Source organism: Leucoraja erinacea, chromosome 33 (assembly GCF_028641065.1).
Source record: "Leucoraja erinacea ecotype New England chromosome 33, Leri_hhj_1, whole genome shotgun sequence".
In the NCBI taxonomy this organism is placed as follows: domain Eukaryota; kingdom Metazoa; phylum Chordata; class Chondrichthyes; order Rajiformes; family Rajidae; genus Leucoraja; species Leucoraja erinaceus.
The window spans coordinates 15,272,501-15,285,708 of record NC_073409.1 but is presented as its reverse complement, the minus strand read 5'-3'; positions in this window follow the sequence as shown (position 1 = coordinate 15,285,708).

Here is a 13,208-nt window from a genome sequence, read left to right as displayed (position 1 = left end):
TTCTGATAAAAGGTCAACGAAATATGAATTCTGCTCTCCACATAGATATTCCCCTCTATCTCGATTTGCACCACTTCATTTGAGTACCAATTGCACTAGGAACTTTATTCCACACCAAAGCTGCTTACTGTAGTGTAAAGTATTTTAGCATGCACTAATTAACATAGAAATTAGTAAAAAATACACCCTGATACCCGACCACAGATATTCTGCAGTAAAGCGCAGTGTGTACACATCAGGCATCTGAGCTGTGATGGTTAATCCTAGTTCAACTGTAGAGAGCTTTTGTTATTAATCAATGAATTGAACAGTCTAGTACTTAGACCTGACACCTTGCTGGTTGGTGTGAGGTTAGACCTCACTTGCTTTTCGGCTTTCCAACACTCTCAGCTATTCCACAATGTATTGTGTTTTGCAGCGTAAGTCAGCATACATTGGCCATGACACCAGTTGTGCCTCAATTCACAACTCCATCCCAAAGAGAGCACCTAGCTCCTGTGATGCCGCATTCGAGAGTAAGTGTGGGAAACCTACAGCGCAACCTACTGGCTCAGAGGTGAGAAGTTGGTGGCCATAGGTGGCAATTGTGTCGGATGTGCCAGCCACAGTTCAGTTGGCTGCCGTCATGTCGCCGAATCAAACAATTCTGGGTTCACAACCCACGCCAATGGCTTAAGTGTAGCTGAACATTGCAGAGGCAGTACTGAGAGACTGCTACACTATCAGACATGCTATCTTTTAGATGGGGATGCCAAATTGAGCAGGAAGGAGACACAAAATGCTGGAGCAACTCAGCGGGGCAGGCAGCATCTCCAGAGAGAAGGAATGGGTGATGTTTCGGGTCGATACCCTTCATCAGACCTTCTCGACCCTGAAATGTCACCCATTCCTCCTCTCCAGAGATGCTGCCTGTCCCGCTGAGCTACTCAAGCTTTTTGTGACCAATGCCAAATTGACCTTGTCTGCACTCGCTGGTGAATGTAAAACAGCTTCTGGGATTATTATAAGAGAGATCATAGAACAAAACCCCCATAGAAAACAGAACATTAAAGAAAACAGGACATAAAAAAAGTACAGGTGGACACAGAATACTGGAGTAACTCAGCGGGACAGGCAGCATCCCTGGAGAGAAGGAATGGGTGACGTTTCGGGTCGAGACCCTTCTTCAGACACCTTCGTCACCCATTCCTTCTCTCCAGAGATGCTGCCTGTCTCGCTGAGTTACTCCAGCATTTTGTGTCTACCTTTGATTTAAACCAGCATCTGCAGTTCTCTCTACACATAGAAAAGTCAAGCACAGGTATAGGCTTTTTGATCCACAATGTCCCTGCCAAACATGATGCCCAAGATAAACTAGTCTCACCTGCCTGTACGTACGTGATCCATATCCCTCCATTTCCTGCATGTCCATGTGTCTATCTCAAACCCTCTTAAAGACCACCATCGTATCTGCCTCCACCCCCACCCCTGGCAGCACGTTCCAGGCACCCACCAACCTCTGTGTAAAACACCTGCCCCACACATCTCCTTTATATTGTACAAGGTCTTGGTGAGACCACACCTGGAGTATTGCGTACAGTTTTGGTCTCCAAATCTGAGGAAAGACATTATTGCCATAGAGGGAGTACAGAGAAGGTTCACCAGACTGATTCCTGGGATGTCAGGACTTTCATATGAAGAAAGACTGGATAGACTCGGCTTGTACTCGCTAGAATTTAGAAGATTGAGGGGGGGTCTTATAGAAACTTACAAAATTCTTTAGGGGTTGGACAGGCTAGATGCAGGAAGATTGTTCCCGATGTTGGGGAAGTCCAGAACAAGGGGTCACAGTTTAAGGATAAGGGGGAAATCTTTTAGGACCGAGATGAGGAAAACATTTTTCACACTGAGAGTGGTGGATCTCTGGAATTCTCTGCCACAGAAGATAGTCGAGGCCAGTTCATTGGCTATATTTAAGAGGGAGTTAGATGTGGCCCTTGTGGCTAAAGGGATCGGGGGTATGGAGAGAAGGCAGGTACAGGATACTGAGTTGGATGATCAGCCATGATCATATTGAATGGCTGTGCAGGCTCGAAGGGCCGAATGGCCTACTCCTGCACCTATTTTCTATGTTTCTATATCTCTATCAGGTCTCCCCTCAACCTCTGATGCTCTAGAGAAAACAATCCAAGTCTGCCCAAGCTCTCATTGTAGCGAATATCCTCTAATTCATGCGGCATTTTGATAAGCATTTGCTAAAGTATCTGAAGTGGATGTTGCTTTTTCTATAATGAGCAGTCAGCAAATTGGAAAAGAACCTCACTTTTAAAAAATATTTCTATGGATGTACGGAAACTTAATTATTTCTTCTATGTAAAGCACTTTGGTTTCAACGCAAGTTGATTTGAACGTGCTATATAAATAAATTTACTTACTTACTTACTTTAGCATAGTGTGAAATGAACCATATTAATGCAGGTAGATAAAAATGCTGGAGAAACTCAACGGGTGAGGCAGCATCTATGGAGAGAAGGAATAGGTGATGTTTCGGGTCTCGACCCGAAACATCACCTATTCTTTCTCTCCATAGATGCTGCCTCACCCGCTGAGTTTCTCCAGCATTTTTATCTACCTTCGATTTTTCCAGAATCTGCAATTCCTTCTTAAGCATATAACATATGAAACATAGAAACATAGAAAATAGGTGCAGGAGTAGGCCATTCGGCCCTTCGAGCCTGCACCGCCATTCAATATGATCATGGCTGATCATCCAACTCAGTATCCTGTACCTGCCTTCTCTCCATAACCCCTGATCCCTTTAGCCGCAAGGGCCACATCCAACTATAACGCAGGCCTTTCTTTCCGTGCTATCTCGCTGAGAGAGGGAAGTAAACGTCCTTGACCCGGGTCACACTCTTATGCCATGAGTCAGGATGAGAATGTTTGGATTTGACATGAACAGCCTGGAAAAGTCTCCTTTCCTGGTGATAAGAATGTTTCCTGAGGAAATGCGGAGAAAAGAACGGAACGACCAGAGGCTCTTGTGCCTTTGCGCTCAGGAGTAACTAGTGCCAGCGACAGAGGAAGAAGCAGAGGAGATAAAAAGGAAAAAAAAACAAAAAATCTTCACCGTGTTTCTTGCATCCATGTTAGTTACTACCTCTGCACTTCACAGATAATAAACTCCAGTGTAGATCCACCATGATAATCTGGCAGTGAAACAGTTAAGTTATCAGGCGTAAGCTGCAGATACCAGCATCTGTATTCCCTTGAACTTCGAAGATGAAAGGGTGATCTAATTGAAGTGCTTAGGACGATATAAATAAGATCTGCTGCTTTGATCAGGGCCCCAGTTTCCAGATGTGCAATGTAATCTGAATTTTCTGGCCAGCCAGATCAAATGGGTTAAAACAACATTGATCAGAAAATTCAAGGGTTTATTTTTGAAAGATTCCCTTCTCAGCCATTGCGTGGAACCCGTGGATTTTCTGCTTTCCAGATCGTCCAATGTTATTCTCCACAGTGTGGTTGAGTGGGAGGATTTCACGTTGGAGTCTTTGCTGGTTCAAAGTGTTTACTTTGATTTACTGTGCTAAATTAAAGTGGATTTTAAAATGCCCTGGTTCAGCTACGCAACATATTCTGGACACATTCTCATAAAATTCATCAAACATGGAATTACTCATATCATGCTTCCCCTGAGACAGATATACGCGATATCTCACGCTAATATGCACTTACAATCAGGGACTGTACATAAGGTGGAGTTTATAGCAATCTTCATTGCAAGCATTGCTATTTACCATCTGCCAATGTCACACTCTGCCAAGCTAAACTGACCAAATTAATGTGTAGTTAACAATTGCAATTCCCTGCATCTCTTGGCTGGAAGAATGATTTCCTTCATTCTTAGTCATTCCCGCATTGTTTAAAGTCTTGATCATGAGGGCACTAGGTTTTGTAACTGAACCATGGAGTCAGTGGTGCAGGTGAGGACCATTTGGCCCATCGTGCCTATACTAGTTCCTAGAATTCTATTTAATTCTTTATTTCGAACAGAAGAAAAGAATAAAAAAGTACAAAAAACAAAACAAGAATATTTATAAAGTATCATAAACAATATCTATAAATAAATGAAATCATATGTGTCCAAAAAGGAGCAGGAAGAAGCCAAAGCTTATTAATTCCCACCCCTTATTCAACTGCTTATAATTATCTTATACAAATTTAGCAGCTATATGTACAGCATATGTACACCAAATTATTTACATTTATACACTAATCAAATATTTACAAAGCCATACAAAAAAAAAGAGAGAAAAAAAGAAAAAAGAAAAGAGAAAACCCTCATATACTATCTCATTAATCCTTTTCAGCGACAGTCCTGGTAAAAATTTGCATTGTATGTGCGGTGTTCTTTTTTGTATTGCTGAACCTGTCTGCACCAATCTCTCAAGTGGGACATTTCAGATCATAACAACCAGTGTGTAAATTAAAAGCTTTGCTCCAGTTATCTCTTTGCCGATCATACTGGCTGTTGGCCCCACTGGCCTTCTCAGTAACGTTCCACTATCTTTCACTCGCTCCTCCGATTTCCAACGTTGACCTTTCCCCGCACTCGCTTATTGCCCAACTGGCCAATTGCATTCTGCATTATTTTAGTTTTAGCATTGGAGATACAGCATGCAAACTAGCCCTTCCATCCACCCAGTCCACACCGACCGCCAATCACACGTTCGCACTAGTTCAACGTTATTCCACTTTCTCAACTGCTCCTTCAGTTACAGAGGTCAATTAACCATGATGTGGGGAGGAAACCAGAGCAGCCAGAGGAAACCCATGAAATCACAAGGAGAACATGCAAACTCCACAAAGACAGCACCCAAGGTCAGAATTGAATCTGGAACTAGTGTCATGAGGCAGCAGCTCTACCACTGTGTAGTCCATTAGATGCAACTACATCCTTCAGTATAGAGCTACAAAATGGAAACAGGCCCTTCAGCACACCAAGTCCACACAGACATCGACCACATGTTAACACTAGTTCTATATTATCCCACATACTCATCCACTCCCTACACACTAGCAGCAATTTTTTTTGTTTTACAGACTCTATTTAACCGATAACTCCACAGTTCTTTGGGATGTGGGAGAAAACCGGAGCACCTGGAGAAAACCCGTGTGGTCAGAGGGAGGACATGCAAATTCCACCTGGACAGCACCCGAGGTCAGGATCGAACCTGGATCTCTGGTGTTTAAGAAGGAACTGCAGATGCTGGAAAATCGAAGGTACACAAAAAAGCTGGAGAAACTCAGCGGGTGCAGCAGCATCTATGGAGCGAAGGAAATAGGCAACGTTTCGGGCTTCAGCCCGAAACGTTGCCTATTTCCTTCGCTCCATAGATGCTGCTGCACCCGCTGAGCTTCTCCAGCTTTTTTGTGTACCAGGAATCTCTGGTGTTAGGGTTACCAGCTGCACCACTCTGCCACCTTAAATCAGCTTGCTAACATGTTAAATTATCCTTTCATTAAGCCTTACTTTACTACCGATACAATGAACCAAAGGCTGCTGTCTAAGCAATCAAAATCAGTTTTTGGTTTGGATTCGACCCAAAATTTTGACATCAAACTTTTTCCCCACCCATAGGCACTTTGACCTTCTAAGTTCCTCCAGCAGATTATTAATGTTTATTATTCCAGATTCCTGCATCTGCAGTCTCGTGTCTTTCTTAGTTGTCTTAAAATAGTCATTAAAAAGTTCCAGAATTGTACGCTGTTGCAGACAGCCTCGAATGCCGTTCCTTCACGAGCCTTCAGTGGGAATCCTAACGGGCCTGTCCCAGTTGCCCATTTTTTAGGCAACTGCCGGCCGCTGACATAGGCGTAGCAGGTCGCTGAAAAACTGGCGACAACCCACGTCATCCTGGCGACAACCTATGACAGCACCTACGTCAGGAGAGGTCAGGCTACGCTCATTGGCGTCGAGCCCAGAGTCGCCGAACTCAACATGATGCATCATACTGAATAGGAATGAGCCATTAAATCAAGAAACAGTTTGCTCTCTGAAATAAATGTGGAAGATCCCCTGTAATAATTCTGGAGGAAGGCCAGTTCACCACAAAAACGTTCATATCCACAGAACTCCATGAAGTGCTTTACTGCCAAAGAGGAGTTTTGTTAGTATCGTCTGTGTACAATGTAGGAAATAACGCAGCAAGGAGGTACAGCTGTGAGCAGAGCTTTCCTTCTGAGAAATGCCTTGAGTTCTTTTACATCCGTTTGTACTTAAAGCCAATAAATTCTGAATTGATTCAGTTCACTAGCGCATTAAGCTTGCACAAATAAACAAGAGCATGTTGACCAACCCACAGCCTGGGGCCCTCGGTCTATAAATGACTATTTGCTGTGAAACAAGTAGTGTCCCATCGAAATGTCTTAGTCTGAAGAAGGATCCTGACCCAAAACGTCACCTATGCATGTTCTCCAGTGATGCTGCCTGACCGGCTGAGTTACTCCAACACTTGTGCCCTTTTTTTAATGAAATTTCTCCTTTTGACATTTCGGACTGAGACATTAGCAGCTGAGAGGGGAATGCCTTAGAAAGTGTTGAAATACTAATGCCACCAGGGATGATCTCTTGCCCATGGAGGTCACTCCTCCCTCCAACACCAGATGGAAACGCAGAGCAGAAGAGTTGAAGTTTTCTTCTGAGATAACTTGTTCAGGAGGAACAGCAGCAGTGGCACAGCTGCTGCCTTACAGCACCAGAGACCCAGGTTCCATCCGGACTACGGGTGCTGTCAATACAGAGTCTGTACATTCTCCCCGTGACCGCGTGGGTTTCCTGCAGGGGCTCTGGTTTCCCCCCACACTCCAAAGACGTACAGGTTTGTAGGTTAATTGGCTTCGATAAAAATTGTAAATTGTCCCTAGTGTGTGGGACAGTGCTGGGGTGGGAGATTGCAACCTTCACATGTTCCACCCTGTTTCAATCAACTCGACGTGCACAAACGGAAGGTCAAATAGAACAAGTTGTCCTTCAACTTTAGGCTGTGCACTCCACACGAAAGAAAGAAGGAGGATAGTGCTAATGCACGGGGTGGCTGTTGGTGGCGTGGACTCAGTGGGCCTAAGGGCCTGTTTCCACGCTATATCTCTAAACAACCTTTTTTAAATGCAGCAATGGATTCCATATACCTCCTGTGCAATGCCAGGGAAAGGACTCTGAAAGTCAATCGGATCAGATGGACTGAGTAGCTCACCATGCCTAGGATCACATGAGGCAGCTCATATTCACAATGCAAGAGGGGTGGGAGATTGCAACCTTCACATGGTCCACCCTGTTTCGACCAATGCAATCAACCCGGTGTGCACAATCAAATAGAACAAGTTGTCCTACAACTCTAGGCTGGGCACGCCATATGCAAGAAGAAGAACAATGCAAGGTAATTGAACGAAAAGCCTACCCCTGCTTCCATCTTCACTGACACTACCAATCTGGCAGTCCACTTACATTGTCGATTTTCTGTTTCAGATTTCCAGGGCAGTGGTTTGGTTTATATTCACCCATGTAGTGACTTCTCAAAACTTGGCAAAATGCAAAATAGTGAAATATAAAGGCACGGACTGGATTGACCATTGAAATAACTGTAATCCCCTCTGATCAGGCTATTTGGGGCATTTAAGACAGGTGGAGGAGTACTACGAAGCTAACGCCAAGGAAAACAATACACAGATAAATGCAAAATCAAAAATCCATAGATCTGTTTTCCACTCTTCTCTCCTGAAAGTCCCCGTGGTTGATTGAGTGATTATCTGACACTTGCTGTCCATGCTCCCACACTCTGCCAGTTTTCCACGATCCATCTCTGTGTTACTTTTCGATCTGACGATTTCAATGCACTTGTATCCAGAGAGAGAAGCAGAGCTAACATTTCTGACTGATGCGTTTTTAAATCAAACACTCAATTCTGTCATCCAAATCTTACTCCTTGCTTCTGTACTGCCACTGTCCCACATACAATGACATTGACTGGTTCTTCATTAGTACGGGTGACAGGGATTATGGGGAGAAGGCAGGAGAATGGGGGTTGAGAGGGAGAGACAGATGAAGCTGCTTACAGAATGGTGCAGATCTCACAACCTCACTCTCAATGTGGAAAAAACGAAGGAAATGGTGATTGATTTCAGGAGGGTTGGAAAACAACATCACACTCCGCTGCATATCGATGGAGCTGCTGTGGAGAGGGTCAGCAGTGTGAAGTTCCAAGGACTCCACCTAGCGGATGACCTGACCTCTACGACCAACACCACAGCAGTGATCAAAAGAGCTCAGCAGCGGCTCCACCCCCTCCGGAGACTAAGGAAAGCAGGTCTCCCCACTGCTCATCTAAGGACCTTCTACAGGGGCACCATCAAAAACATACTGACCTACGGCATCACTTCCTAGTTTGGGAGCTGCAAGGCTCACGAACAATATCAACTCAACAGGATAGTGAAGACTGCCAGCAGGATCATTGGTGCCCCACTCCCTTTCCTGTTGGAGATCTACAAGAAGCGGAGCATCAGTAGAGCCATCTCCATCATCCAAGATCCCTACCACCCATCACATCACATCTTCTCTACATGAATTTACTTCTCTCTTTACTAACCTCCCTCCTCTCAATCAAACCCTCAGATTTAAAATTCTCTTCCTTGATTTAAAGTAATGCCCCTGTCCCACTTAGGAAACCTGAACGGAAACCTCAGGAGACTTTGCGCCCCACCCGAGGTTTCCGCGCGGTTCCCGGAGGTTGCAGGTGGTTGCCGGAGGTTGCAGGTAGTGGAAGCAGGTAGGGAGACTGACAAAAACCTCCGGGAACCGCACGGAAACCTTGGGTGGGGCGCAAAGTCTCCAGAGGTTTCCGTTCAGGTTTCCTAAATGGGACAGGGGCATTACTCTGTGTCCTCCTTCCTAACCATACAACCTTCCAGTTCTCTACGATCCCCAAATCTGGGTTCTTGTTCCCTCTCTCCACCATTAGCAGCCTTCAGCTGTTGTGAAACTCCACTCTCTGCCACTCTTTCATCCTTTGAGATGCTCATCAAAACAAAGTCTTTGACCAAATATCTTTGGTTTACTGTAGCATCTCCTTGTATTATTCAATGTCAAATGTTGCCCGATTACTCTCCTGCGATACACCTCCTAATGTTTCACTACACTAAAACTACAAAGAAGTAATAGGGAGGTGTGAACAAAAATGCATTTACAAAGGGAGAGGACATGCTTTGTAAATCACTGATTATCAAAGGGGAATTGGGTTGGAGCTTAAGAGAAAATATTTACCGGTGTCTAGACTAGTTTCTTCTAAACCGACTGGTTTGTTCTAAACAAACTGATCTCAAAGGGCAACAAAAACTCTTCTATAATTCTGTTCTGCTGTTGTTAGATGTTGGTTGTCAATTAATGCTTTAAAATGCAAACGGTTGAAAAAGCTTGAGTCTTATCTTTAGCACTCAGATGCTGGGCTCCACAAAGATGTAGATGTTCATGAAGCTTCCTCCTCCAATTAACTGTTTAATTGTCCACCACCACCACCATTCACAACTGGATGTGGTTGGACTGCCATCGTAAGTGTTGAATATGGCCTCATTGACTGAAATTAACTACTTACTTCAGGTTGTCCTGGGTTTGTGATCTAGATGTTACTTGCAGAGTTGGATGGTCAGCCATGATCATATTGAATGGCGGTGCAGGCTCGAAGGGCCGAATGGCCAATTACTGCACCTATTTTCTATGTTTCTATCTCAGCTCCAGTACATTACTGAAGAAGTTCCCTGGACCAGTGTCCAAGACCCAATCATCATCAGCTTTTTCACAACACCTTTCCTTCTTCTGTAGGGTTAGACTTAAGGATGTTTGTTGATAATTGAACAATGCTCATATCTATTAGTAATAACTTGGCAAATGAAGCAGCTAATACCTACATGCGATAAAACCTGGACAATGTTCAGACATGGGCAGATAAATGACAAGTGTCATCTGCACCACAGAAGCAGCAAGCAATCACTACATCAACAAGAGTTCAGCTACTTATCCTCAACATTTATTTATTACTACCCATCATCAATCAAATCAGCCATCATCAATATCCTGGCGATCACCATTGATCATAACACAACTGAGGCAGCCACATAATTGAGAGCAAGTTAGAGGCTGTGTACCCCATGGTGAGTGATTCACCTCCTGACACCCCAAGCACTTTCCAGCATCCACAGATAAATGGCTCACCTCTTTGTCCACTCTTTTGGATGGACATAAAAGACACCAAACATTATTTCGAAGAAAATCAAGGGAGTTATTTGTTATTTACATGTATGGGTTGGCGGCACGACTGACGTCGCAGAGGCCTCTGCAGTCCGTCTGTCTTTTTTCATTTTATTGTCCTGTAGAGTGTATATGTGGTGGGTTTTTGACTGTGTATGTGTGTGGGGCGGGGGGTGGGTGGGGGAAACTTTTTTAAATCCCTTCCCTGTACGGGGACCCGACCTTTTCCGTCGGGTCTCCGTTGCCGTTGGGGCCTAGCACCGTGAAGCGGCCTCCAATCGGAACGACATGGGGGCTCAAGTCACGGAGCCTGTGGAGCTGCGGACCTACCATCTTGGAGCTGGCCAGCTTCGGAGTGTGGAGAGCTGCGATGGCGCGCTGCTGCGACCCTACTCCGGTGGATGGTGACACCGGGAGCTCGCGGGTCCCTGGTGGGAGACCGCTTTGCGGGGCACTGGCAACTTCTCCCGCTCGAATTGCAGGGTTGAGAGCGACCTGGAGCGGGGCCTTACATCGCCCGGCGCGGCTTTAAGTGGCCGCGGACTTGCTAGCGCCCGCCGGGGGCTTTGACTTTGACTTCGGGAGAGGAATGGAGAGCAGGGGAGAGACAAGACTTTGCCTTCCATCACAGTGAGGAGGAGATTCACTGTGATGGATGTTTGCGTAAATTGTGTTGGTGTGTGTCTTGGTGCTTTTTTTTTGTATGGCTGCAGAAACCAAATTTCGTTTGAACTTCATGTGAAGTTCAAATGACAAATAAACTATTGTATTGTATTTGTGGGAGCTTGCTGTGCACAAAATAGCTCCTGCTATTTGCGACTGCACTTCTTTGACTTGGGTTTAGATTTAAGGTTAATATTGTCACATGTACTGAGGCCCAGCGAGTTTTGCATGCTGTCCAAACAGATTAGATACACCATCATAGATACATTCAGTTAAAACTCAAGTGCAACACAGTCTACCCTTGTTATTACAGACCTCTTTAAAATGTATTTTGGTTATGGGAGAGTTATGGTTATTGTCCATCTGTGGGGCAACACAGTGGCGCAGCTGACAGGGCCAGTTTCCGTGCTGTATCTGTGAACTAAACCTATTTCCATGCTGTATCACTAAACTAAGCTAAATGTGAGAACATGACTTTATTGAATCGAGCTTCTCATCCATTTCTGTACGAGCGCTGGTGTCGAGGATGATCGGCTTTCTTCTAAAACCACCCCTTTGATTACACGGTTATAGCAGACAATCGCCAATAGCGGACTCCATTGCCCCACCTAAGTTCCAAGGTCTGTACCAGCAAGGGTTTACTGTAGATACAATAAAGGGGAAGATACAGAGTGCAGAGTATACTTCCCAGCATTGTAGCACATCAGTTCGCTAGACAAAGCCCCATGTCCTCAATGTGGTAGAGGTGTATCGGGTGTAAAGCATTGGTTTATAGTTTATGATCTGGGGCCGTGCAAGGCGCCATTGAAATGCAAGTGGCTCCTTTCAGCCAATTAAATATTTTTTGAAATATTGAGGTCAGGTCTGGGATCCCCTTATTCACCACAGTGCTCTGCCATGTTTAACCATACTCTCTGCAGCTGTGCTATCGTGAACGCCCACTCCCTTCGAGCAGGGGCTTCTTAATTGGATATTCTGTTGATTGAAAGCAAGGAAAGGGAACTGGTACAGAACCCAATAAATCTTCCAGACACTAAACAGTTCCATCTGCTCCCAGCAGCTTTTTGATGTAACCAGGGCCAGCCACTTGAAGCAGCCTATGGCTACTTCATCACAGCTTTGAGGATAAAATGGAATCAGGTAAACAAACAGAGCAAGGGCCTTTACATCAAATACAAGACCCCAAGGAGACAGTGACCTTCATGAGGAAATCTTTTCAACTGGAGCACTTCTTGAGGATATGCATGTGACACACTATCAGTGTGGCTATTTTTACCATCAGGACAAAATGCAAAGAACATTTGCTTGTCTAGCGCGTTAGGTAAATAACTTTTGAAATAGAAAGTAATCTCCTCATTCTTCCCTGCTGTTATCAGACTCTTACTCTCATAAACTAAGGATGTGTTCCTGATCTGCCAACCTACCTCAATGTGGCCCTTACACTTTTTTTTTGTTAAATCTGCACTTTCTCCGTAGCAGTAATACTTTATTCTGCCCTTTGTTTCTCGTCCCTTTGTACACTACTTGTTGTACTGCAAGCATAATGTGAATTGTCTGGATCGCCCGCAAACAACGTTTTTCACTGTTTCTCAGTACAGGTGAAAAATAATAATCCCTACACTGCTGGTCTTCCCACACGAAGGATTTTCCTCAGAATTCCCAGTGCATGACGATTAAACATAGAAACATAGAAATTAGGTGCAGGAGTAGGCCATTCGGCCCTTCGAGCCTGCACCGCCATTCAATATGATCATGGCTGATCATCCAACTCAGTATCCCGTACCTGCCTTCTCTCCATACCCCCTGATCGCCTTAGCCACAAGGGCCACATCTAACTCCCTCTTAAATATAGCCAATGAACTAGCCTCAACTACCCTCTGTGGCAGAGAGTTCCAGAGATTCACCACTCTCTGTGTGAAAAAAGTTCTTTCATCTCGGTTTTTAAAGGATTTCCCCCTTATCCTTAAGCTGTGACCCCTTGTCCTGGACTTCCCTAACATCGGGAACAATCTTCCTGCATCTAGCCTGTCCAACCCCTTAAGAATTTTGTAAGTTTCTATAAGATCCCCTCTCAATCTCCTAAATTCTAGAGAGATGTCGACCATTCAGTGCATTAGTTCACATGGATGTGGTTGATTTAGTTCAGTATAGAGATACAGCATGGAAACAGGCATTTGGCCCACAGAGTCTGCGCTGACCAGCGATCCACATACACTAACACTATCCTGCACACTAGGAACAATTTATTTACCGATTAATC